Genomic DNA, 26,665 nt, shown 5'->3' with positions numbered 1-26,665 from the left:
AGGGACAATTCTGAATTATGTTATTTTCCCCCCGAAGAAAAATGATTTCGCTGTTGCGTGTTGATGGACTAATACTTTTCCAGTTTTCCTCCTATTCCGACATCCACTATTATTATTAAAGAGGTTCAAGGAGAAAGCAGGCGGCCGTAGCATGCCTGGATATGACTATGTTGAGTGCTTTCTGTTTGGTAGGTTGTTATCTAGTTTCTTCCCTCTTTAGATTCCAGGTCAGTTGTCCTTTTGACGTATGTACGTACACATATACAAACACACATGTAAATCTTATCTGAAATGTTTGAATTCGAAGTGAGGCAGAGGAATTTGACTGTTTTCTGAATTGTGGAATGTGAACAATAGCCAAAAGGTTTCCGATCATTACATTGTTTTTTAATAACTTGATTTTTGTTTTGTTTTGAGTTTACCGATGCAGATAGTATTGTTTCTACATACGATTTTCGTTTTATATCACCATCTCTTTTGGGTTCTAATGCCTTGATATCATGATTGTTCGTTAAACATTTTTGTGGATTAAAGGAGGTTTTTGTAGATCTTGCTTGTGATGGGAGCCTGATCATTGAGCTTCTAGATCTGAAACACAATATTGAACAGTTGAAGTGCTTCCTAGCTTCTTCAAGATTTGCAGCGGAACAAGATGATGAAGGAAGCATGGTAAACTTACGTCTTAAGTTTCGAATTTTCTATGGATTTAGAGATGCGGCATCGTGCATCTTTCAACCTTGCCATTTTCTCAGAAGAAATGGGAATATATCTTCATCCTTTTGATAATCATACAATGCAGTAAAAAGGCTGCTTTACCATGTATACATCTCATGACACTGTAGATATGATACTTTCCTGAGAATGCTCATAGCTGCAAATATATCGTTAATGAATTGACTGCACTAAAGCAAGCCTTTAAAGTGTGAAGGATATTTTGGAATTTTGATGTTCTTCCAGGTTTGAAGGTCAGTGGACCAAAAATCTACGCAGAACAAGTACTTAGAAGCTTTGATGAGAAAGGTTAACAATAAATAGGTATAAAAGATGTAGGAAGATAAACAGGTAGTAGAAAGGAAATAAGAAAGTAGAGGGGATTACAATTAATTGTGAAGGAAAAAAAACTAGCTTAGTTTAATTTAACTTGGAACTTTGTCCAAATTTTTTAAGTTATTGTCAAAATTTTGGAGAGCTTCTATTTAAAGCCTTGATGTACATTAATTATTATTTCCTGCAAGCATCGGTTAGACCCTTAGAGGCATAGAAGGTCTTCATTGGATAAGAGAATAAATACTGGACAATGAAAACATGCTTGGGGACCTTGTTGGAAAACACATCTTTTTTTTGCCTAATTGGAGGTTGGAACCTCTGATTTTGCAAGACTATTTCATAGATAACATGGAGACACACGAAGTGGTCAAGGTTTAGAGCATGAAAAATCTTAGTGAGAAAATTGTTACCCTGTTTTGGATGGCAGCAGATAAAGAAGCTTTAGTAGCTGATTTCTATGAGACAAGGGGAGAATAAATAATTTGGGCCCCATCTTTTTGTACAAGTTTGAATGATTGGGAAGTGGTAGGCCTGGTGCATCTTTTGCAGAAATTAAATGACTGTCCTCCACAGCCAGGAAAAGAGGACTCTAGTGTGGAAGTGTGACAACTCTGGGATATTTTCAGTTAGGTCCTTTTATAGGCATTGATCTCCTTGATTGAAGAATCATTTCCACACTACTTGTCAAAAGGAAAAAAAAAAAATCATTTCCACACAAAAGGATCTGGAGAATCCCTGTGCCTAAAAGCGGCTTTCATGGTTTAGCTTGCGGTACTGGGTAAATGTCTAACAAGAGGCAAACTCATATCCTGGGGTCTGAGCATCCCCTTCATGGCTTGTATTTTCCTTGATCATGATCTGGAATCAGTGGATCACATCTTCATTCACTGTTAGTTTGTTGCAAGTATATGGGCATATTTAAGCAATTTGTTGAACATCAAATGCTGTTCCCCAAGGACTGTAAGGGACTTGGTGATTGAATGGCATTGAGGGGCCAAACAAGAGAAGAAAAGACTTGTGCAGTATGGTACCTATGGTGGTCATTTGGTCTTTTTTTTTTGGAGGGAAATAAATCAAAAAAATCTGAAAGAGTAGTTTCTTCAAGGGACAATGTGATTGAAAAGATAATTGTGACTCTCTGCTATTGGCTGGTGGTCCACAAGGAGTTTAGAGATGTAAATCACTGGTCATATTTTGGTTATTTTGCTATTTGCTATTTCCCTGTGGGAGTGGCCTTAAAGACTAGAGTTTTGCTTGTTCAGTTATAGTTTATTCTATGCAGATGTCTTGTTTTCCGAGGGTTAAATCCAAATACTTATAAATGGGAGGGGGTCCATACAATGTCCATACAGGGGTATTTTAGGAAGCTAGGGTTTTACTTCCAATCAAGAAGATTAGTGAAGTTTTTCATATGGGTTCATTTGTGGATGTAGGCAACCAATACTGAACCACACTAAAATCTTGTTTTGTCCATGCATGTGCACTTCTGTGTTTTCATAGTTTTACTTGTTTTTAGTTTTTAGAGTTTATGTTTCAAACTGCTCAGTTTTTTACTGAGTTGAAGTATATAATGTGAAGTTGTAATTTTATGAGTGGCTAATATCTACAGTATACATATGTAATATGTCTTAGACATTTTCAGCAATCAATGAATTTGACATCAAAGTTGTCAAGACATCTGAGCAATTCTGGGTGATGGTGGGGCTCCTAGTCACATGAGCAGTAATATAAAATAAAGAACTAAAATTTGGCTAGTTTTCTGGTTTTATATACCATTCAGCATGCATATTAATTGAAAGAATGTCAATTCTCTTTATTAAGAACATTAAATTTCCTCTCAAAATGTGGCAAATCATCACATCTAAAGGATAAAAAGTATTTTAGATATATTATTTCAACATTTTCAAAAATAATTTTAATATAATATGTATTTGATAGAGTGATTTTATACCAATTAGCAACTAAAAAAGGTTATAATTTTATATGATAAAAATTTAAGATAGAAGTAAAAGAGAATAGGAATATGAGTGGAGCCACTATTTTATTTAATGTATAGGAACCTCCTTATTCTTATATTTTTTCTTTTTTCCCTTTTCTCTTCTCAAAAACCTTTGATCTTTTAAATTTCAATAGTAAAACTTCAAAACAAAGTATAAATGATATATTTGGTGTACAATATAATGTATTAACACACATATTGGTAAGATGTAGCAATATCAATGATATTATAATAAGGTGCTGATAGGAATCAATCAACACCCTTGAAGACTTGTTTTAGAAAGAAAAGGACTTACAATAGGTCCTGATATGACATAGTGATGGTACTTGGGGTTTGGACTGAATTGAACACCAAGGGTATTTTTGCCATTTTACATTTTTTTGGTATGGTCCAATAATTGGGTTTGATTATCTATTTATAGTTTGTTTATGTTTAAAATTTCAGAGTCATTGCATAAGTAGGATTAGAGTTATTGTGTCTTCTTTGAATTGAAATAGGACATGACAACTTAGTTTGAGTTCTACTAGGATTATTGAGTCTAACAATCTGACTCCCAGGACTATTATGAGTCTAACAGTTTGATAGGATTATTACGAGTTTAGAGTCCATAAATATGTATGGACGTTTTACACAAAGAGCAATGAAGTTTATTGAGTTTTCTTCAGCTTATGCTAACTATGGTGAGTGATTCCCATGCCCTAGAGTGATTTTAGGCACCTTGTGAGTGGTTCCAGGTATTTTCTCTCTTATTACCTGAAGAAGCTGTTACAACCATCAACAACCATAAAATTCTGATCAAAGAAGACCATTCAAGATTCTCTAAGGATTAAAGCTGAGCTGGTCCTACATCAGTTAGGTATCAAAGCCAAGGTTATAGGCTGTTATCATCATGGCTACATGTAGTGGCAAGCAGTACAGGGGTCGGCAGACTAATACACAAAGAGATTCATTGATTTCTACCCTTTGCAAGAAAGTTGAAACCCTTGAAGCACAAGTAAAAATAACTTAAAGAAGCTAAAGAAGAAGAAATCCAACAAGAAGCACCCCTAATCAATGAAAGGGATGGAGGATGAGACAAGCGAGCTGCCCATGAAGATGATAATGGTGAAGATGAAGGATCTGTTAAATCTTAGATGATGACAAAGAGCTACAAACTACACAAGCTAATCGAGCCTGAAATATGCTAAAGTATGGTGGACAAGCATGGAGCGATGATTGGAGAACAAAGGTGATGGTCCTATTTCTACATGGTCATAAATGAAGAAACATTTGAGGGACAAGTACCTCCCAATGGACTTTCGAGATGAGTTATATGAGGAACTGACCAACCTAAAGCAAGGTACGTTATCTGTAGTTGAATACATGCGTAAATTTGATGAATTATCTATTAGATGTGCTATTGCTGTAAGTGAGAGGCAAGCGTTGGCTCGATTCAAGAATGGACTAAGAGCTGAAATCAAGAAAGAGATGGTAACTGCTTGAGTCTTTGACTTGGAGGATGCTTACCAAGTTACTGTCAAAATTGAGAAGAGTTTAAAGCAAACAAACATGAGGCAATTTGTATCACAAGCTGGGGAGTATGCAGCTCGTAAGCAAGCTGATGGGGGAAAGACTTCTAGGTTAGCATATTCTAATGCCAACTCTAATAAGCCTAGTGGGTCTAGACCTTATCAAGGGGTTGACTATAAGAGTAAATCAGCTGCTACTAGTGTTACTCAGAAAAAACAGCCTAATACTAGTTGCTTTAGATGTGGAGGAAAGGGCCATATACCAATGTCCTACCAAAAGCCTTAATATCATTTATGAAGAAGGAATTGAAGCGGTAGATGACCCATATGATGATTTAGCTAAAGAAGAGGATTATTCCTTCATTGATAATGATGCTTTAGATGAAGATAACAACTATGTTAGTGTAGTTTGATGCATTCTTGCATCCCCAAAGGAAGAAATCAAGGAAGATTGGCCTCATACAACAATATTTCAAACTATAGTGAAGAGTGGAGACAAGACTTGTAAGCTTATCATAGATGATGGCAATAGTATGAATGTGATTTCTGAAGGTACTGTAGATCGGCAGAAGTTGATAGCACAACCAGATCCACATAGGGGTGTCAATGGTATTTGAAAATTCGATTTTGAATTTGAGATTGGACATAATCAAATCGTATTTGGATAATTCGAATCTAATCGATCGAATTCGGATATCAATTCATATTGAATGACTAATCGGATTTGAATTCAGATATGACCTGATTCGATTCGATAAATATCAGAATTTAACCGATTATTTAATTGTTATATGTAACATATAAAATATTTAAATGCTTTATATGCTTTATATATTTATATACTTTATATAAATAAATTATTTATTTTATATATTTATTAATTACCTAAAATAATTAATTGGTTGAATTTGAATCAAATCAAATATTTGATTATTTAATCGGATTCGAATTCGAATATTAATTTTCAATACCCGTTGTATATCAAATTGAATTTGAATATTGGATTTTCAAATCGAATTTGAATTCGGATATTGCCTGATTCTACTTGAATTCAATTCGTTTACACCCCTACATCCACAATCATACAAGATTGCTTGGGTTGATAAGGCGACAATTCCAGTAACTAAATGAGCCGTTGTTACTATTTCTTATGGTGGTTATTCTAATTCTTTTTGGTGTGACATTGTTCCTATGAATGCTAAACACATATTGCTTGGAAGGCCTTGGTTGTATATAGGGATATCACTTCCTATTTAATGGGAAGCGAGTTATCATGAAGCCAATGCCACTAGAAGTTGTTGAAAGGCATGCCAATCCTCCTCAAAAGGAGACTACAACCCAAAGGCTCGTTGCTGAATCTAAGAAAAAATCATTGCATTTGCTCTCCAAAAAATCCCAAAGGCCCGTTGTTTCTAGAAAGCAAGGAATATGGGTTGTATATGTTGTAATATCCAAGGAGGAAAAGCAACCAGATATACCTACTAAAATGCCTGAAGAAGTGGTCCAAGTGTTGGATGAGTTTTTTAGATTTGGCATCAGAAGAGCTACCTATTGAGTTACCTCCCATGAGAGACATTCAACATGCTATTGACTTGCAGCCAGGGTCACAATTGCCCAACTTACCAGCTTATCTATGAATGCTATAGAGCAAATTGAACTTAAACGACAAGTTGATGACCACCTAAAGAAAGGTTTTATTAGAGAAAGCCTTAGTCCATATATTGTTCCAACTCTTCTCACTCCAAAGAAATATGGTTGTTGGTATATGTGCATTGATAGTAGAGCAATCAACAAGATTACTATCAAGCATAGGTTCCCAATGCCTAGGTTTGATGACATGCTTGATATGATGACCGGAGCGACTATTTTTTCTAAGATCGATCTAAGGAGTGACTATCATCAAATACAGGTTGGGCTTGGTGGTGAGAGGAAGACAACATGTAAGACAAAAGATGGCTTATACGAATGGTTAGTTATGCCATTTGGACTGACTAGTGTCCCTAGCACTTTCATGAGGATGATGACCCAAGTACTTTGATCCTTCATTGGTCGTTTCCTAGTTGTTTATTTTGATGATATTCTTATATATAGTCATAGTCCAGAAGAGCATATTGATCATCTACGTCAAGTGATGAGAGCTTTATGCCAAGAGAAACTTTACATCAACTTAAGAAATGCTCTTTTGTTACACCCAACGTTATATTTTTGGGGTTTGTTGTTTTTGCTAAAGGCATAAGTGCTTTTTTTGATCATTAAAAGAGAGTTTTATTTAAAATAGTTTAAAATCCCAAATTAGTACATATTTTTGTCCCACTTTACAGCGCAACCCAAAACAATTGTTGCCTTAGTGCCCCTTGTTTGGCAAGATAATCAACTAGCCATTTTCACTCCTTCTGACCCCAATTGAAATCAACTTCTACTTCCTTTGCAATCTTTTCCACTTCCCTAATCACATATTTGGAGGTCCATGAAGTAATTCTGTTGTTTGTAGCCCAAGAGGTGATCACTTTTGAGTCCCTCTCTACCTTAATATGCATAAGTCCTAACTGCTTAGCTAGCTTTAGCCCTTGTAGCAGTGCCAATAACTTAACTTTTAATGAGTTGCCAATGCCAATTGGTCTTGAGAACAAAGCCAATATCCTCCTTTTAGAATTTTTGATTGCTCCTCCTATACATGATAGTCTCGGATTTCCAAGGGAGCTCCCATCAAAATTCAATTTAATCCCATTGCCTTCCGGAGGTTTCAGTTCCATCCTTACTTTCTCTTTCACTCTTGAAGATTGTACTACTTTTGTCTAGGTTCTTAGAATGTTTGTGATTGAGAAATCTTGGAAGCTATGCAAGGATTTTACCCAATGAACTACTTTAACCTTTATAGTGTCTATCACTTCCTCCACTGTTCTACTTTTCTCCAAGAAAATTTTGTTATTCCTTTCTTCCCATACCACCCAACAAATCCTTGCATAACTACTTTACCCAATGAGCTACTTTAACCTTTATAGTGTCTCACCACTTTCCTTACGAAGGGAGCACATGTGAGGAGAAAGGCAGTCAAAAGGTCTTCTTCTCTACATCATACCACAAGTATTTACCTTGCCAAGGAAAATTTCCCAATAGAAAGATTGAATTTTTGGGGGGATAGGCTTACTCCAAATTTCTTTTATAGGGAATTCCCCAACTAAGATGCTAGGCTAGGCAAGAATGTTGAAGAAAGAAGAGCAAGTAAAGAGGCCATTTGAAGAGCCTATCCAAATTTTGGAATCTTCCAAGGATGGGTCAAAGTAAACTTGTCCTAGTAGATCCAACAAATGAACTAAGGACACATTCATTTTCCCTAAGACCCCTTTTGAAACCCAGATTCCAATTAACGCTTTTGGACCAGGTGTCCCCAAATTACACAAAGTTTCCCCCCTAAGGTTTGATACAATATAGTGATTAGGGAAATTATATTTATGTGGGATTTCTCCCACCCAAAGATCTTCCCATAAATGAATTTTATTGCGTTGTCCCACACCAAATTGAATGGAGTTGAGGAAGGTACGTTAGATTTCATGGCCTAGCAACTTTTTGTAGAGGATTTATTAAGGGGTTCAACATTATTATGACTCCAATTACTGATGCAATGTAAAAGGGGGAATTTAATTGGACCAAGGCAGCAACAAAAGTGTTTGAGACTATCAAGAAGAAAATGACAGAGGCACCTATTTTACAACTTCCAGGCTTCTCTAAAGTCTTTGAAGTGGCATGTGATGCATCCGATGTAGGAATTGCAGGGGTTCTCATGCAAGTAGGCCATCCCATTGCATTTCATGGTGAGAAACTAAATGAAGTCAAGTAGAAATATTCAACTTACAACAATGAGTTATATGTAGTAGTGCTAATTTTATGGCATTGGCGACACTACTTAATATCTAAGGAGTTTGTGCTCTATTTAGATCATGAAGCTTTAAAGTACTTGAATTCCCAAAAGAAACTAAACTATAAGCATGGGAAGTGGGTTTCATTCCTAGAAGAATACACCTTTGTTCTTAAGCACCAAGCAAGAAATGAGAATAAAATGGTAGATGCACTAAGTCGGATGGCTTACATACTTCATGCCATGAATGTCAAAGTCGTTTGATCAATTAAAACAAGACTATGCTGGTTGTAAGGATTTCAACATCATCTATACTGACTTACAAGTTGGGAAGCAAGATAAGTATCCTTTCTTTTCACTACATAATGGTTATCTGTTTTATGATACCCGCTTATGTCTACCAAATACCTCTTTATAAGACTTTGTTATTTGGGAGTTACATGTTGGAGGTGTAGCATGCCATTTTGGTAGAGATAAGACCATTACTATGGTAGAAGATAGCTTTTATTGGCCTAGTTTGAAGAATGATGTTGCTCGTATAATAAAGCAATGCAGGACATGCCAACTTGCCAAAGGACAAAAGCAGAGCATTGGGTTATATACATCCCTACCTATTCCTCATGAACCATGGAAGATTTACCATTGGATTTTGTCCTTGGATTGCCCAAGACTATTTGGGGTCATGATACAGTCTATGTTGTGGTGGACCGTTCTCCAAGATGGCTCATTTCTTATCTTGCAACAAAGCATACTATGCTTCACATATTGCTACTATATTTTTCAAAGAAGTGGTTAGACTTCATGGAGTGCCTTCTACTATTGTATCAGATCAAGACACCAAGTTTATGAGTTATTTTTGGAACACTTTGGAAACTACTTAATACTCAGCTGAAATTCTCTACATTGTTTCACCCCCAAACAAATGGTCAGACTGAGGTAGTAAATAGAAGCTTGGGAGATCTTTTATGGTGTCTAGTTGGGGATCATACTTATAGATGGGGTCTAGTGCTTCCAATAGCTGAGTTTGCTTATAACAACTTAGTAAATAGATCCATAGGAAGAACTCTATTTGAAGTGGTGAATGGTATTCAGCCTAAGTGGCCAATTGACTTAGTTACCTTGCCACTAGATACACGTACTAGCATTGAAGCAGAAGCTTTTGCTAGTTACATAAGAGAGATACATGATGATGTTAGGAGAAAAATTGCATTGAGCAATGATTTATACAAGGATAGAGCTGATATTCATCAACGGTTGGAAAATGATCAAGAGGGAGACATGGTTATGGTACGTATACGACTAGAGCATCTTCCTAGAGGTGTGTACAAGAAGCTCCACTCAAAGAGTGCAGGTCCTTACAAAATCATCAAGAAGGTAAGTTCTAATGCCTATGTTCTACAGTTGCCAAATGACATGGGAATTAGTCCTATCTTCAACGTTGATGACTTAATTTCTTATCATGAACATGTGGATTCTTTTAAGACTCCTATTACCTAAGCTGCCAACTATTGCAGCTCCAAATGACATTCCAGAGGATGTTTCAGATGAGGAAATAATATCTATTGCTATGGGAGGGTATAAAAAATTCCTTGTCAAGTGGAAAGGCAAGCCTATGTTTGAGAGTTCTTGGATCACTGTTGAAGACTTTCATCATCTCAAGTTTCTCAACCCAAATCTTTATGAAAGGTATCATGCTTTTAACTTGCCAGGGTCAAGTTCTTTCAAGTTGGGCTCAATTGTAGTACTGAACTGGGGCAGCTTCTATAGCTGGTTCATTTCACAACTTCTTGTTGTAATCATGTTTCTCTCATAATGATAGGAATCAATCAGCACCCTTGAAGTCTTATTATAGAAAGAAGGCCTTATAACAGGCCCTGATATGGCATAGTGATGGTACTTGGGATTTGGACTGAATTGAACACCAGGGGAATTTTTGCCATTTTATAATTTTTCTGTAGGGTCCAATAATAGGGATTGATTGTCTAGTTATAGTTTGTTTATGTTTAAAATTTCAGAGTCATTGCATAAGTAGGATTAGAGTTATTGAGTCTTCTTTGAATTGAAATAGGATATGGCAACTTAGTTTGAGTCCTAATAGGATTATTGAGTCTAACAGTTTGGCTCCTAGGACTATTATGAGTTTAACAGTTTGACTCCTAGGATTATTATGAGTTTAGATTTTATAAATATGTATGGACGTTTCACACAGAGCAATGCAGTTTATTGGGTTTTCTTTAGCTTATGCTAACTACGGTGAGTGGTTCCCATGCCCTAGAGTGATTCTAGGCATCCCGTGAGTGATCCCGGGTATTTTCTCTCTTATTCTTTCAAGAAGCCATTACAACCATCAACAGCCCTAGAATTCTGATCAAAGAAGACCATTCAACATTCTCTAAGGACTAGAACTGAGTTGGTCCAACATCAGGTGCCCACCTTGTCATTTTTTGTTGCCTAGGCAGGTTTCTTCTTGGAGTAATTTTGAGGTTCATTTCCTCTCTTCTCTCTTTCTCTCACATCTTCAACTTCAAGATTACTGCAATTGCAATTGACCAGTTATCAGAGAACTTCAGAAGCATCATCAAATAGCGTCATCACTTCACTGAAATTGATCCTGGCTAAGTTCTTTAGCTGATCCTTTCAGTTTCTAACTTCGATACCTGTTCTCAAGAGAAAGAAATTTCTCTCAATTGGCCTACCATAGACTTGGTGAAAATCCATGTTTAGTTTAGCTGCCTCCTATATTCCAGCTTCTCAAGCATCCCTGTTAAACAGTTAGTTGTAGTTTCTAGGATATTCCTTATTTCTCTCATATTTTATTTTTGTCTACTAGTTAATGTGTACATGCATTGCATGTGGAAATTTTGAATTATAATGACAATTATTATTATTATTATTATTATTATTATTATTAACATTTTGTTAAATTTTGTTTCTATTTCCATCATTAATGAAAATCATTTTTATTTAATATGATGAATATATAACATCAGAGATGTTCCCAATTTCTTTTTGTCTTGCTAGCTGGTCTTGAAAACACAATGTGTAGGAAAGAATATCACAATGCAATCTAGGGTTTTGTTTATTTTGGAAATAGAAAGTAAGTTAGTAGTGAAGTCTAGAAGATGTAGGGCTGATTTAAGCAGAAGATTTTTCTCAAGCTGAATGTCTCCTCTTCCAGAAACATTGGAAAGATAACCATAAGCAATTTTCACCTTGTCTTTCCTAGAAGTGAGATGATAGGATGTAAATAATGAAAGATGCATTGGTTATATGCTCATAAGCTCTTGAGTCAATAATCCAAGTGCAAGATGAAGATGATTGAATTGCGCTAAGTGCAAAAGTAATACCTGTTGTCTTTGTAAAAGAGAAGGAGTCAATGGAGGATTGTTTCATTTGAGTATGGATAGATTGAGGACATTTACCTTTTGGCTGTGAAATCTGAGAAGCTACCAGTAGAAGTGGTGATCTATCCCAAGTGAGAAGAATTGGTGTGAGTACTCTTTGGAGCACTATTTGCAACATCAGGACTTGCAATATGCCCAAAAGTGTTGGAGCCCTTTTGAGGCTTCTAATCCTTCCTTGAAGCTTCTAGTTTTATATGTGGATGTAGAATCCAACAAGTATCTTTAGTGTGTTTCTCACCCCACAGTGAGTACACTTGAAATTCTTCTTTATCTATCTGTTTTCCACCCTTTAAGGTAGCTGAGATGAAGGAGGATTGCTCACTAGGCTGAAAAGAAACTTCGAGTCCCATCTCTTTCCTCCTTATTTCTTCATTCCCAATCAGGTAATACACATGATGCAAATCTAGAAGTTCATCCATTCCTACAATCTGTGTTTTAATGTTCTCATCAAGACCAACAAGAAACTTAAAAAATCCTCCCTTCTTCAACCTTCTTGTCATATATTTCTTTGTCCTTGGTGCCGTCCCACTTAAGAATCAAATAATGGTCAAGCTCCTCCCATAATCTTTCTAGTGTAGCAAAATAAGTTGCAAACTGTCATGTCTCCTTGAGTCAATGTTGCAATGTCTTGATTCAGCCTATAGACCCTTGCATTATTCTTCCGTTGACCGTAAGTGTTGAACAATTTTTCCCATATCTTGTGAGCTGAAGGGTAGTTTTGGAATGCCCTTGCAATTTTAGGTGTCATAGAAGACAGCAACCATGACATTACAGTTGCATTTTCTCTGCACCAAATCCTATAACTTTGTTTCTCATCTCTGGGTTCTTTAACCTTCCCATTAATATATCCTTGAAGTTCATGACCTATAATGAACAACTTTGTTCAAATGGCCATTCCCTATAATTAAACTCATCCAATTTTACACTAGTAATCTGAAGATTAGGTTTCTCAATGTTTACATCACCATTACCAGCCTTGGAATCCCTATATGTAACTTCACTTGTGCTGAAGACATTCTGAACAGTCACAACTGATAACCGAATGAAATAGTAATGATCAACAGCAACACCTTTTTTTTTGATAGGTGGCCGGCAGCAATACTTACTGCTTGGACTTAGAAACTCCCTCCAAGTGCCTACATGAGCCTCCTAGATTATACACCTTCAACAGCGCTGCAGCCAGACCTGAAAAGAGGTCTCTCTAGTAGTCCGAATGACTACTGCTCTTCCTCTTGCCCTAGTAGGGTATAACATAAACTGTTCTGGGCTCCCTAGGAACAATCTTTAGTTAACTACGAACAGAACTAGGGTTTCTCCTAGTCTTCACAAAATTGAAGAGAATCACTTAGTTCTTTGATGCCATGCTTACATTCAGGTTCAGGATTAAAAGAGATAACTGAGAAAAGGAGGTAGAAGAATAGATGCATAGGGCAGCAACCTCTTTCTAACTAGCCCTAAAATGATATTTATTAGAGGGTTTAAAAAAACATAAAGAGACAAAACTGCCCCTCATTAGGTGGCAGCAAGAAGTATTAAAAATTATAATAGCTCAGGCCCATATAACTTATTAAGTACAATATCATAACGGAAACTAAAAATCCCAAGCCCATAATGTTATTTCTCACAACATAAGGAAAAGGAAGGAAACAAAGTAGCTTTTATGGGCGTGTACCATAAGCCCTTAACTCAATAACCCAATTATCACCTAAAGATGAAACCGAGGTATGATTAGCAAAGTGTGTACCTGAATAAACAAAGTTAGACAAGGATATCTCTGACTGTGTGGCTTGGTTGCATGTGTAGAATGGCCCTGTTTCAGGGTCAAAGCACCTGTATCCTTGGGTGCTAGCTGATGTGCAGCAGCATTGATCAATACTTGACTGTTATAAATTGATTCTCAATAGTTATACATGCTACAAACCAAAATTCAGTTGTTACAAACCTATAGTCAACTGTTACAAATCAGCATATACCTTCACATTTCAAATTTGACGTTAGTTCACACTTCAAATAAACTGTATTTCTTTGTGTAAATACCTTATATATGGCCATTTAAAACTTAGATTGTGTGTTATTGATGGATCTTCGACATTTATTTGAGTTTCCATAGCATATCCATGTGTATCTTGATTTTTCCACCTTATCCATACATTTCCAAAGTGAATCTCAATGAGTCAATGCATTGCTTAAAATTGCCATTTGGATATTCTTTGGGATACCAATACTTGGGACCTTTCTTGCAAGGCCTATCTTATACTCTCTTCATTTTGGACTTTTGCGTGCATTTGACCTAAGAAGAAGTTCAGGACTGTTATCGGTCTTGAACCCTAATGGATTTCAGGATCGAAGATAAGAAGAAAGGTAAGAGGAAAGAAGAGGAAGAGGGAGGAGAAGTAGTAGAACACAAGGGTTGAAAGGAGGACCAGAAGCTTAATGTTCTGCCGCCGCCACTTTAATTAATATTTATAGGTTATGCTCATTACATGGAAAGGACAGATCTGCCCTTAGTCTTTACATAACAAATAGAGCAAAAAATAAGACTGAAATAAATAACAACTGAAACAACTAAATGACCAATAGCTAACCCTAGGCAGACTAGAACATCTTCTACCCTACGAACACAGTGGGACCGTAGCTGTGGGGACCACATCAGTGTTCTATACACTCCCCCTCAAGTTGGGAATAAATGTTTATCATTCCCAACTTGGATAGATCTGCCTCTAGCTTCTTCCGTGGTACAGCTTTGGTGAGGATATCTGCCAGTTGCATATTGGAGGTGTATGGGAGACACTTCTTGTGATGAGACCCTCTCTCGTACAAAGTGTCGATCAACTTCAATATGTTTAGTCCTGTCATGCTGCACTGGGTTGTGTGCTATATTAATAGCCGCTTGATTATCACAATACAACATCAGGGGCTTCTCATATTCAATACCCAACTCCTCAAGTAGTGATCTCAGCCAAAGACTTTCAGCCACTCCATTAGCCATTGACCTGTACTCAGCTTCAGCACTGGATCGGGAGAAAACACTCTGTTTCTTACTCCTCCAAGAAACCAGGTTACCTCCCACAAGAGCACAATATCCAGAGGTAGACCTTCTGTCATCAACACTCCCAGCCCAATCGGCATCCGTATAGACTTCCAACTTCATGTGGTCATTGTTCTTGAACAGTATACCTTACCCGAGCATCTCTTCAAGTATGCTAGTATTCTTTCTGCTGCTAGAAGGTGCGTGGTTCTAGGAGAATGCATGTACTGATTGATAACACTAACGGCATAACTGATGTCTGGTCGGGTAAGGCATAGATATAGGAGCTTTCCCACTAACCGCTGGAACATAACTTTGTCTTCAAGAAGCTCCCCACTCTCTGTACTAATCCTGTGGTTCTGTTCAATGGGTGTATCTGCAGGTTTGACACCTAGCTTTCCAGTTTCAGCCAAGAGATCTAAAACATATTTCCTCTGAGAGACAAAGATCCCCTGTTTAGATCTAGCAACCTTAATACCCAAAAAATACCGTAGTATACCCAGATCTTTCACCTCAAACTCTTGATGAAGGAGCTGTTTGAGGGACTCAATCTCGTGGTTGTCATTTCCTGTCACCACAATATCATCAACATAAACTGCAAGTAGTGTCAGTGACGACTCCACCCTCTAGATGAACAGTGTATGATCTGACTGGGCCTGTACATAACCGAACTTCCTAAGGGCTAGTCTGAATCTGTCGAACCAAGCTCTAGGTGACTGTTTCAAACCATACAATGCCTTATTGAGCCGGCAGACCTTCTTTCCTACCTCTGTATCATAGAATCCAGGAGGCAACTGCATGTAAACCTCTTCCTGCAAGTCCCCATTCAGGAAGGCATTCTTAACATCCATTTGGTACAAAGGCCAAGTGTAGCTTGCTGCAAGAGATAATAAAACCCGAATGGTGGTCATCTTGGCTACCAGGGCAAACGTCTCCAAGTAATCTATACCATAAGTCTGAGTGAACCCTTTTGCAACTAGCCGAGCTTTGTACCTCTCAATGGAACCATCCGCATTGTGCTTCACAGTAAATACCCACCTGCATCCAACTGGTTTCTTTCCTTTGGGCAAGTCAACTAGCTCCCAGGTATTATTTTTCAACAGGGCATTCATTTCAACTTGCATTGCACCTCTCCACTCCGGGACTGATAGGGCTTCTTGCACTGTTCTTGGAATAGGGACATCAGCAACGGAGGTGAGATAGGACCTGTAGGAGGGAGATAGGCGATCATAGATGCAGTGGGCTGTAGATGTGGTGCAATGCCGTTTTCCTTTACGGAGGGCAATGGGAAGGTCAAGGTCATCTGTAGAGGGTGAGGTAGCAACAATGGAAGGGGTCTCTGTGGGCCCTGGGACTGTAATATCTGGACTTGGAGCCGCAGAAGAGATTGGAGTTGGCTGGGACTGCTGATGATCGGGATCAACCTGCCTGCATCGCCTGTGATAGACTCTCAACTCCCGATCCCTTTGACCACCTTCGCTACTACACCCCTCATCACCAATTGGAATAGGTAAGGGAACAGCCCCAAAGGTATTAACCCTGTCCTCACTGCACTCCCCGTGAAGAAAAGGACCCAAATCTCCACGCTCACTACTCTCCCCCTGAGGAGAGACCCGAGAATAGTAGGGTGTCTCCTCAAAGAAAGTGACATCCATGGATACAAACTTCTTCCCTGAGACAGGATCATAACAACAATAACCCTTTTGAGTTTGTGCATAACCAAGAAAGATGCATTTGGAGGCCTTGGGTTCAAACTTGGAGTGATGGGGACCAAGAAGCTGAACAAAACAGGTACAACCAAATGTCTTGAGGGGAATAGTGAACAACTCCTCATTGGGGTATAGAAGGGAAAAATGAGGTTTCATATCAAGAATCCGAGAAGGAATCCTATTAATAAGATATACCGCCGTAAGGATAGCATCACCCCAGAAGCGAATAGGGACATTGGAGGTAAACATAATACTTCTAGCCACCTCCAAGATGTGCCTATTCTTCCTCTCTGCAACCTCATTCTGTTGAGGTGTATGAGGGCAAGTGCTCTGGTGGATAACCCCATGGTTAAGGAGGTATGATGCCAATGGCTTAGCAAAGTATTCCTTTGCATTATCAGATCTAAGCACTTTTATCCTGGCATCAAACTGGGTTAGGATCATTTGGTGGAAGTTTTGGGTCAGGGCAGGCACCTCATCTCGTGATCGCATAAGATAAACCCAAGAAAACTGGGTGTGGTCATCAACAAATAACAAAAAATACCTGTACCCACCCATAGAAGGAATGTGATATGGCCCCCAAACATTAGTATGCACAATATCAAAAGAACTATTACTCCTTTTATTACTCAATGAATAAGAGTTTCTACAATGTTTAGCAAACTCACAATTTTCACACTTCAACTGAGATGACTCAACAGACTCAAACAAAGTAGGAAACATGCTCTTCAAGGACCAAAAAGATAAATGACCCAATCGTTGGCATAACCAGACTCACAACCTGAGAAACAAGTAACTTCTTATCCACTGACTCTTCCTGACGAGAACTCTCCCCGAGCAGATAGATCTCATTCGTCTCACAGACAGTCCCAATCACCTTCTTCGTTTCCAGGTCCTGAAAAACACATTGGTCAGGAAAGAAAGTTACTGAGCAGTTCAAATGTTTGGTAATACTACTAACGGAAAGGAGGTTAGTATCCAGTTTAGGAACATGCAAGACAGAGGACAAGGATATAGTATCCGACAGTTTGATGTCACCCTTGCCAGAAATAGGGACAAGAGAGCCATCAGCTATAGATACTTTATCCCTACCAGAAGATAAGTGATAAGTAGTAAACAAAGAGGGCAAGCTAGTCATATGGTCGGATGCACCTGAATCTATTACCCAACACGGTTTAGTAGTACCTGGAGCGGAGGCATGGTAGGCTGAGGCTCGAGTACCTGAGTGTGCAAAGGCCGATGTGGCCGGAGCTGATGATGACTGCGGTAACTGAGCTGAACTGCCAACTTCCTTCTCCAATTGTATTAGAGCAGCCCGAACTGCAACTAAGGTCTCTAATGGTGTGCCTCTCGTGCCAGATGAGGATGCTGAATCAGTAGTCATAGCCACATGAGCATTACCCCTTTTATTTCTCAACTTTGCCGGGACCAAATGTGGATGCAGCTTCCAACATGTTTCTTTTGTGTGTTTAGGTTTCTTGCAATGCTCACACACCACATCCCTTTTATCTTCCTTCTTTCTGTCCCTCTCTGAATCACCCTTTGTTTTGGGTTTGACAGCTACCAAGGCAGGTGTAAGCGACTGAGGTTGCATCATGACTTTCCTCATGGTCTCTTCACTGTGCACTAAGGAGTATGCCTGAAGAGGGTCACACAATCTCTGGTCAAAATCTGCTGCCTCACAATATCATATTCTGAATTCAGTCCTGCCAGGAACTCAAACACTCTGTTTGTCTCGATGTGCTTTCTATGTATCTGAGCATCTTTGGGACTCTCCCACTCAAGAGTCTCTAAGTGATCAATCTCATGCCACAGGGACTTCAAGGTAGAGAAGTAGACCGACACCGGTTTCTCTCCTTGTTTAAGGGATTTCACCTCACATTTCAACTCATATGCTCTGGCAACATTAAGGGGTTGGGAGTAAGTCTCTTTCATCACATTCCATATCTCCTTGGCTGTCTTTGCCCATAAGTAATTTCGGCTGATATGGGGCTGCATAGAATCACAGATGCATGTCATAACCAAATAGTTTTCTTGGACCCACTTGGTATACATAGGGTCTCCCTTGGAAGGTTCTGCCACATCTCCTAAGAGATACCCTACTTTGCCCCTTCCCCCAATAGCCATCATGGCTGATTGGGCCCATTCCAAATAGTTTGATCCATCAAACTTTACGGTTGTAATCTGAAAACCTGTCTCAGAACCACCACCATAACTGTTGTTCCCAAAACTGCCTTCTGCTTGATTCTTGAACTCCATTTCGGTCAAGAACCAGAAGTCTCAAAATTATGGTTACTACAGTCAAAACCAGCACTAGGACTCCCAAGTACAGTTACAAAATCAGTATAGAACCAATCTGTACTCACGGTAGATGTGCATGAAACATGTATAAGACTGATCTGAAATCAATAACCACACACAACAGCAACAGTCCGAACTGTTTTCACCCCTTTAGAAGTGTTCGAAACCCCAAAAGAAAACTGAAAAACAGTTTGAAGAGCAATTTGATATGCTGAAGCCAATTTGAGGTTTTAATTAGTCCTAAGAGCCGTACACTCCAGACAATACCGTACGGATAAGGTTTGTATTAGGGTTAATATGAAGCCCTAAAACTGATCAATGTTGAGGAGAACTATTAGGGTTTGCCGCAGGGATAAGATCACAAGGTTCGGCCTAATACTAGGGTTTGTTGCAGGGATAAGACAAAATCCTAGAGAATAGAGAGATAAAACCCTAGAGTGGTTCGGCCACCCTTGCTGGATAGGTCCAATCTATCTTCTCTGATGTTACTTCTCTCAAAAAATAAAAGACTTACAATAGGATGCAGTTCGCTGCCTACCAAGGTTACCCAAACCCTAGCCTTCTCTGATTCTTCCTGATCACCAACTCGCTGCAACTGTGGCACTTCTTCAAACAACTGCTAATCCTCTCGAGATCTCCAAGAACCACCAGTCAACGAACTCTGCTTTCCCAGCTTCCAGCCTTAGAAGGTTCTCATGTGGTCGGCTGGACTAGACTCACATGAGAAGCCCTAGCTCTGATACCAAGAAGAAGTTCAGGACTGTTATCAGTCTTGAACCCTAATGGATTTCAGGATCGAAGATAAGAGAAAAGAAGAGGAAGAGGGAGGAGAAGCAGTAGAACACAAGGGTTAAAAGGAGGAGCAGAAGCTTAATGTTCTGCCGCGCCACTTTAATTAATATTTATAGGTTATGCTCATTACATGGAAAGGACAGATCTGCCCTTAGTCTTTACATAACAAATAGAGCAAAAAATAAGACTGAAATAAATAACAACTGAAACAACTAAATGACCAATAGCTAACCCTAGGCAGACTAGAACATCTTCTACCCTACGAACACAGTGATACCGTAGCTGTGGGGCCCACATCAGTGTTCTCTACAACCTAAGGTTGGTAAAGTATCATGTCTTGAGATCTATATCCTCACCAACTTGAAATCAAAATACAGTCTTGCAAGGAACTCAAAGATTTGGTTCTGCTTCATTTTTTTCTTATACTTCATCAACTACACACTCTAGTTCAAACAGCATCTCTTGATGCAACTGATGAATGTGTGCAATGTTCTGTTTTTGAGAACTAGTCTGCTGTGACATTCCATGTCTCCTTAGGAGTCTTAAGAAAAAGAAGCTCTACTGATATGTGGAAGCATTGGGTTGAGAAGCCAAGTTTTTAACCTTTAATTTCTCATGCATGGGTTCATTTTCATTGGTTTCTTTAGTTTTTCCATTCATACAAGTATATTACTAAATTTGCTTTGGCTTTCAATATATACCTAAGCCAACTAAGACCATTCAGGATAGTTCTTTTTATCTAGTTTTACCATGGTAGTATACCCAAACTAGACATAACTCCAAAACTCTTTGAGATGTTTTAAGAGTCTATATGACATGTGGTGCCATGAAGCACTTCCAACATGCACTAGAAATGTCCCACTTCTATCAGAATTGGCTTCCAAATGACACAGTCAGGTTTGGAAGAACATACAGGTTTCTGCCTGAAAACAAATCACACTCCAAATTGACTTGACAGAAGCTATACATGTTAAAAATAACTGGAGGTATCCAAAAGTCAGGATAAGCTTAAGAGAATGTTAGAAAATGAAGGCAGGGGGTTGAAGTTGTTAGTGTCGAATATGTAGGGGTAGTTCTGTCTTTATACTTATGTTTATGTGCTGATGTGTAAGATTATGTTAGATTTAGTGTTCCTTACTTAAGTAGGGGCACATGTGTCTTTTCCACAATATAAGTAATATAAATCAATTCTGGCTGAATGAGAGAGTGATCTCTTTCTCTCATTCGAACCAGTTCTTTCTCTCTCTCTTCTCTTCTCTTCTTCTTCTCTCTCTCACTCTCTCTCTTTCTCTTCCTTCTTCTTGACTGTTATCAGCTTAATAGGATTCAAGGGCAGGCCGAATCCTAATATGGTATCAGAGCCAAACTGAGCAAATCAGACCTGGCCAGAATTCTGTTATCTGCACACCCAGTCTAGGGTTTTCTCATGGTTTCTTCACCATCTGTTGGAGATAAGGGAAATGGCTGAAAAGGAGTGGCCGTCCTCTTCCCTTGGAGGTTTCTATGCCTCCAGTTGTGTTGTTTGTGGTTGGTTGCTGTGATTTTTAAGAAGCCCTCCCCTAATCGATGAAGAGAAGAGGGCTGATTTGTGTGGTGCAGTGGATGTCTCGTGTGGTCTGATTTTCTGGTGATTAGGTAAGAGATTTCTATGCAATTTCGTGCTGTGAATCAAATCATAAGTCTATTTCAGATTGTATGGTAGGATTTCAGATTTTAGTGTGCTAGGGTTTATGTTTTCTTTCAGTATGATTCGAAAGGGGAGTGATCCTTAAACAGTGTGGTGAGTGTTTAGGTAGTTGTGGTGTAAAGAGTGCAATTTTCAGCAGTACTAAGTGCTGAAACCACTGTGTTTAGTGTGTGGTGTGGTCTAGTGTGCAGTGTGCCGAATTCAGCAATATCAGAATTCAGCTATGGGAGACAACAGTGATAGCAAGACTAATGTGATGGTCCCTATTGACTACCTGAATTTCCAAATTACCTATATTAAACTGAATGGAGGAAATTATGTACCCTGGGCTAAATCTATAGAAGTTTTTCTTAAGGCAAAGAAGAAGGTGAAACACATAAGAGAAGAAAAAACCCTCCACAGATTTTCATGAGTATGATGACTGGGAACAAGATGCATAGATTATCACATGGTCATGGAATAGTATGGAACCCAAGATTAGTGTAAACTTCATGTTTCTTGACACTGCTAAAGAAGTGTGGGATCATGCTAAGAAACTGTATTTGGGTCAAGACAATACTACTAGAGTATATCAGCTGTATCAGGAATACTTTAATTTACAATAGGGTAATCTTTGTCTTGAGGAGTACTATGCCAGTATGAGAAACATCCATAATGAGTTGAATGTTTATCACCCCCTCACTTCTGATAGCTCTGAAAATTCAGCAACAACAGAGAGAACAACTTGATGTAACTCGATTTTTGGTGGGGCTGAAGTCTGAGTATGAACTAGTGTGGGCCTAGATACTAGGAGGATTAGCTCTCCCTTCCCTAGAAGAAGTGTTTGCTCGACTTAGGAGGATTTCCATTGGATCTATCGAGAACACTAGTGTTTCCGATAGATCAGCCTTTGCAGTTTCGAGGACTGTGGTGTTAGAAGTGGAGCTCGGGGAGCTCAGTCTGGTCGTAGTGGTAGCAGTGGACCGGTATATGGCCGGAGTGGTGGTGGTGGACCTACCTATAACCGTGGTGGTGGTCGTGCTGGAGGTAGAGATTCAAGGGGGAGCCCGTGGCCGAGGATGTAGTTCGGGTCCGAGGAGGTGTCCACACTATGGTATGGATGGACATACCATTAATTATTGCTATGGCTTGCATGGTCCACCTTCAGCTTGGACCAATCATGCTATGACTAGTGATAGTAGCTTCAGACAAGAGAGTCGTTCAGTTGATCAAATGCTTCCTACATCCACAGATGTTTCCGAGAAGGAGATGATGAGTGTTCCCCGTGATAAGTATGAAAGGTTTGTTCAGGCCACAACTCAGTAGAACACGACCACTCTCGCACACTCAAGTATGGCTTGTTTGGCATCTACACCCACTCCTTGGATTATTGACTCTGGAGCCTCGATCACATGACTAGAACTCCAGTTGCGTTTTCTTCCTTTTCTCATTGCTCAACATCACAATCTGTTACCCTTGCTAATGGTTCCACATCCTCCATTTATGGTGTTGGCAGTGTTAACATGACCCCCTTATCTTTATCTTTAGTTTTGTATGTTCCTAAATTTCCGTTTAACCTTATGTTTGTTAGTAAGTTGACCAAGTCACTTAATTGCTCTATTACTTTTTACCCTTCATGTGTTTTTCATGATCTCAAGACGGGGATGAAGATTGGTGGAGGGCATGAAGCCGGTGGATTGTATTATTTTGACGGTGGTGGAAGAACGTCAACAACTCTCCAATAATCTCTTTCTCCTCTCCAGTGGCATTGCCGATTTGGTCATCCTTCACTGAAAGTTTTGAAATCTTTGGTTCCATCGTTGAGTCATCTTTCTATTTTGGATTGTGAGTCGTGTCAGTTGGGGAAACATCATTGTGTTCCCTTTAGTCCTAGGGTTGATAACTGTGTGCTGAGTCATTTTTCTTTGGTTCATTCATATGTTTGGGGTCCTTATAAAGTGATGTCATATAATGGATATATATATTTTGTCATTTTTGTTGATGACTATTCAAGGATGACGTGGCTCTATTTAATGAAAGAAAGGAGTGAATTATTTACCATTTTCCAAAAATTTTATGCTGAGATTTGCAACCAATTTGGTGTTCACATTAAAATTTTTCGTTCTGATAATGACCGCGAATATTTCTCTTCATCATTTCAAGAATACTTGGACCAACATGGCATTATACATCAGACCTCATGTACCTATACCCCACAACAAAACGGGGTGGTTGAGAGAAAGAATCGTCATCTTTTGGAAACAGCTCGATTCCTCATGCATCACATGAATGTTCCCAAACCCTTTTGGAGTGATGCGATGCTTACTTCTTGCTTCTTGATTAACCGGATGCCCACGTCTATCCTTGATGGTCATTCCCCATTCACTACCTTGTTTCCAACCTTGTCTCCGTTTCCTCTTTTTCCTTGGCTATTTGGGTGTGTCTGTTTCGTTTATAATCTGGGCCCTGGGAAGGACAAGTTAGATGCACGATCCTATAAGTACATCTTCCTTGACTATTCCCAGACCCTAAAAGGGTATGTGTTATCATCCTAGTTCTCGACTTTCCTTTGTGTGTGCTGATGTTACTTTCTTTGAATCTACTTCGTTTTTCTTGGGGTCCGGTGATGTTTATTCCTCCTCATCACCTCTTCCTCTTCCTCTTCCAGTTGCGGATTCTGTTCCTGTTGTTCCAGCTGTGATCAAGTCCTTGCCTCCTGTGCCACCACCTGTTGAACGGCCACCCATCCATCAAGTGTATACACATTGCCCACATGCACCGGTTGCTCCTCCTCCAGCTCCATCAACGTTGACAGATCCGACAGTTGTCCCCACACTAGCCTCGAACCTAGTATCTGATTTTGATCTTCCCATTGCCTTGCGGAAAGGTAAACACACTTGTACCCTTCATCCTATTTCTAATTATGTTTCACTCACTCACCTTTCCGCTTCCCATCGCCAGTTTATCTCTTTGTTATCCTCTGTAGTTGTCCTTAAGGATGTCCAAGAAGCCCTTGCCTCTCCAGGATGGCGCTGTGCAATGGGAGAAGAACTCTCAGCTCTAATTCATAATCATAGTTGGGACCTCACCACTCTTCCTCCTAGGAAGCAGGTTGTCGGTTGTAAATGGGTTTATACTGTTAAGTATTTACCTGATGGTAGTGTAGAGCGATTGAAAGATAGATTGGTTAAAGGGTACTCCCAAACCTATGGTATTGACTACACAGAGACCTTCTCCCTAGTTGCTAAGATGGGTTTGGTTCGTGTTGTGATCCCTCTTGTTGCTATGTATGACTAGCCCCTCTATCAACTTGATATCAAGAACGCTTTCTTGCATGGTGATTTGCTTGAGGAGGTTTATATGGAGCAACCACCGGGGTTTGTTGCTTAGGGGGAGGATGGTAAGGTATGCAGACTAAAGAAGGCTTTTTATGGGCTTAAACAGTCTCCTCGAGCATGATTTGGTAGGTTTAGTGAGGTGGTAAAGAAGTTTGGTATGAAACAGTGCCAAGTTGATCATTCAGTCTTTAGTCATGACTCTCAGGCAGGAAAAATCCTATTGGTGGTGTATGTAGATGATATTGTTATTACCGGGAATGATAAAATAGGCATTGATAGGTTGAAAACTTTTCTACAGGAACATTTTCAAACAAAGGACCTTGGTAAATTGAAATATTTCTTGGGGATAAAAGTAGCAAGGTCTAAGCATGGTATTAACTTGTGTCAGAGGAAATATGTCATTGATTTGCTGGAAGAAACAAGTTTGTTAGGTGCTAAACAAGTTGAAAGACCTATGGAAACTAACACTAAGTTGAGCAGCGATATGGGTGAAGTGTTTGAAGATCCTGGTAGATACTGGCGGCTTGTAGGTAAACTGAACTATCGAACCATTATTTGGCCAGATATTTCATTTGTGGTTAGTGTGGTAAGTTAGTTCATGCAGAATCCTCTAGTTCCACATTGGGATGCGGTTCTAAGAATTGTGAGGTATTTAAAGGAGGCTCTTGGTCGTGGTTTGATATACAAGAGTGGTGGAAAACTTGAAATAGAAGGATATACTGATGTTGACTGGGTCAGTTCTATGTCGTATAGGAGATCTACCATAGGCTTTTGCACTTTTCTTGGTGGTAATCTGGTGACATGAAAAGTAAGAAGCAAACAGTTGTGGTAAGAAGCAGTGCAGAGGCAAAAATAGAGCTATGCATATACTATTTGTGAATTAGTGTAGCTAAAGAACCTCCTACAGGAGATGGGATACACTGTTGATACTCCAATGAAGCTCTACTACGACAATCAAGCTGCAGTTCATATTTCTTCTAATCCAGTGTTTCATGAGAGAACCAAACACATAGAGGTTGATTGTCACTTTGTGAGAGAGAAGGTGCTGAGTGGAGTGACACATACTTCATATGTTAAACACAAGGAACTAGTGGGCAGACTTGTTTACTAAGGGGTTGAGTCGGGGAAGAGTGGACTACATATGTAACAAGTTGGGATTATATGATATATATTCTCTAGCTTGAGGGGGAGTGTTAGTGTCGAATGTGTAGGGGTAGTTCTGTCTTTATACTTATGTTTATGTGCTGATGTGTAAGATTATGCTAGATTTAGTGTCCCTTAAGTAGGGGCACATTTGTCTTTTCCACAATATAAGTAATATAAATCAATTCTGGCTGAATGGGAGAGTGATCTCTTTCTCTCATTCGAGCCCGTTTTTTCTCTCTCTTTCTTCTCTTCTCTTCTTCTCTCTCTCTCTCTCTCTTTCTCTTCCTTCTTGACTGTTATCAGCTTAATAGGATTCAAGGGCAGGCCGAATCCTAATAGAAGTGATAACCCTTCTGGAATAAAGCTGTTGCTATAAAAAAGCCCTCCCTAACCCAAAACTATCAAGCCTCAATTAGAGCCCTATCTCCTGCTTCTAGTTCTTGAAATATTCTAGGATTCTTGAATTTCATTTTCTGATTTAGTTACAGAATTTCTCTAATCTCAAATTATTTTATTTTTTTGAAAGCTAATCAATATAATCATATTTTCACAGTCTATACTCTGTAATGTACATATTTTATTGCTTTTGTTAGTGTAGTCCTTGAAACTTCAGCACTTTGATCCTGCAATGATTCCTTCACATCATTCCACTTTTTTATCTCTGAAAATTGACATGTAACTCTTGGAACTCTTACAAATACATCCATCACCTAATCATATTTGCTTATTTCAGGAACTCATTCATATAATTTATGATGTGAGGACTGGGTTAGAGTTACACAAATTATGTGAAAATTGTGCATGTGACATCCAATAGGCCTCTGTTTTACCATGCCACCCTCTGATCAAATACCAATTTCATTTTCACACC

The 26,665-nt window shown here is 39.0% G+C and overlaps 1 long non-coding RNA gene across 3 annotated transcripts; it reads left to right on the top strand.

Moving 5' to 3' along the window:
* On the top strand, positions 1-26,665 carry LOC148863119 (uncharacterized). Of its 3 annotated transcripts, XR_016108866.1 has the most exons (3): positions 65-188; positions 548-669; positions 26,528-26,665. It is a non-coding gene; the product is annotated as an uncharacterized LOC148863119 (long non-coding RNA). The 3 variants fall into 3 exon arrangements; XR_016108863.1 differs by lacking the exon at positions 26,528-26,665 and having other exon boundaries at positions 1-188; positions 548-912; XR_016108864.1 differs by lacking the exon at positions 26,528-26,665 and having other exon boundaries at positions 135-227; positions 548-912.

Source organism: Nelumbo lutea, chromosome 3 (assembly GCF_056320005.1).
Source record: "Nelumbo lutea isolate HS-2025 chromosome 3, American lotus-T2T, whole genome shotgun sequence".
Lineage (NCBI taxonomy): Eukaryota > Viridiplantae > Streptophyta > Magnoliopsida > Proteales > Nelumbonaceae > Nelumbo > Nelumbo lutea.
The sequence above is the reverse complement of the archived record's forward strand: the minus strand, read 5'-3'. Positions and strand labels throughout refer to the sequence as shown.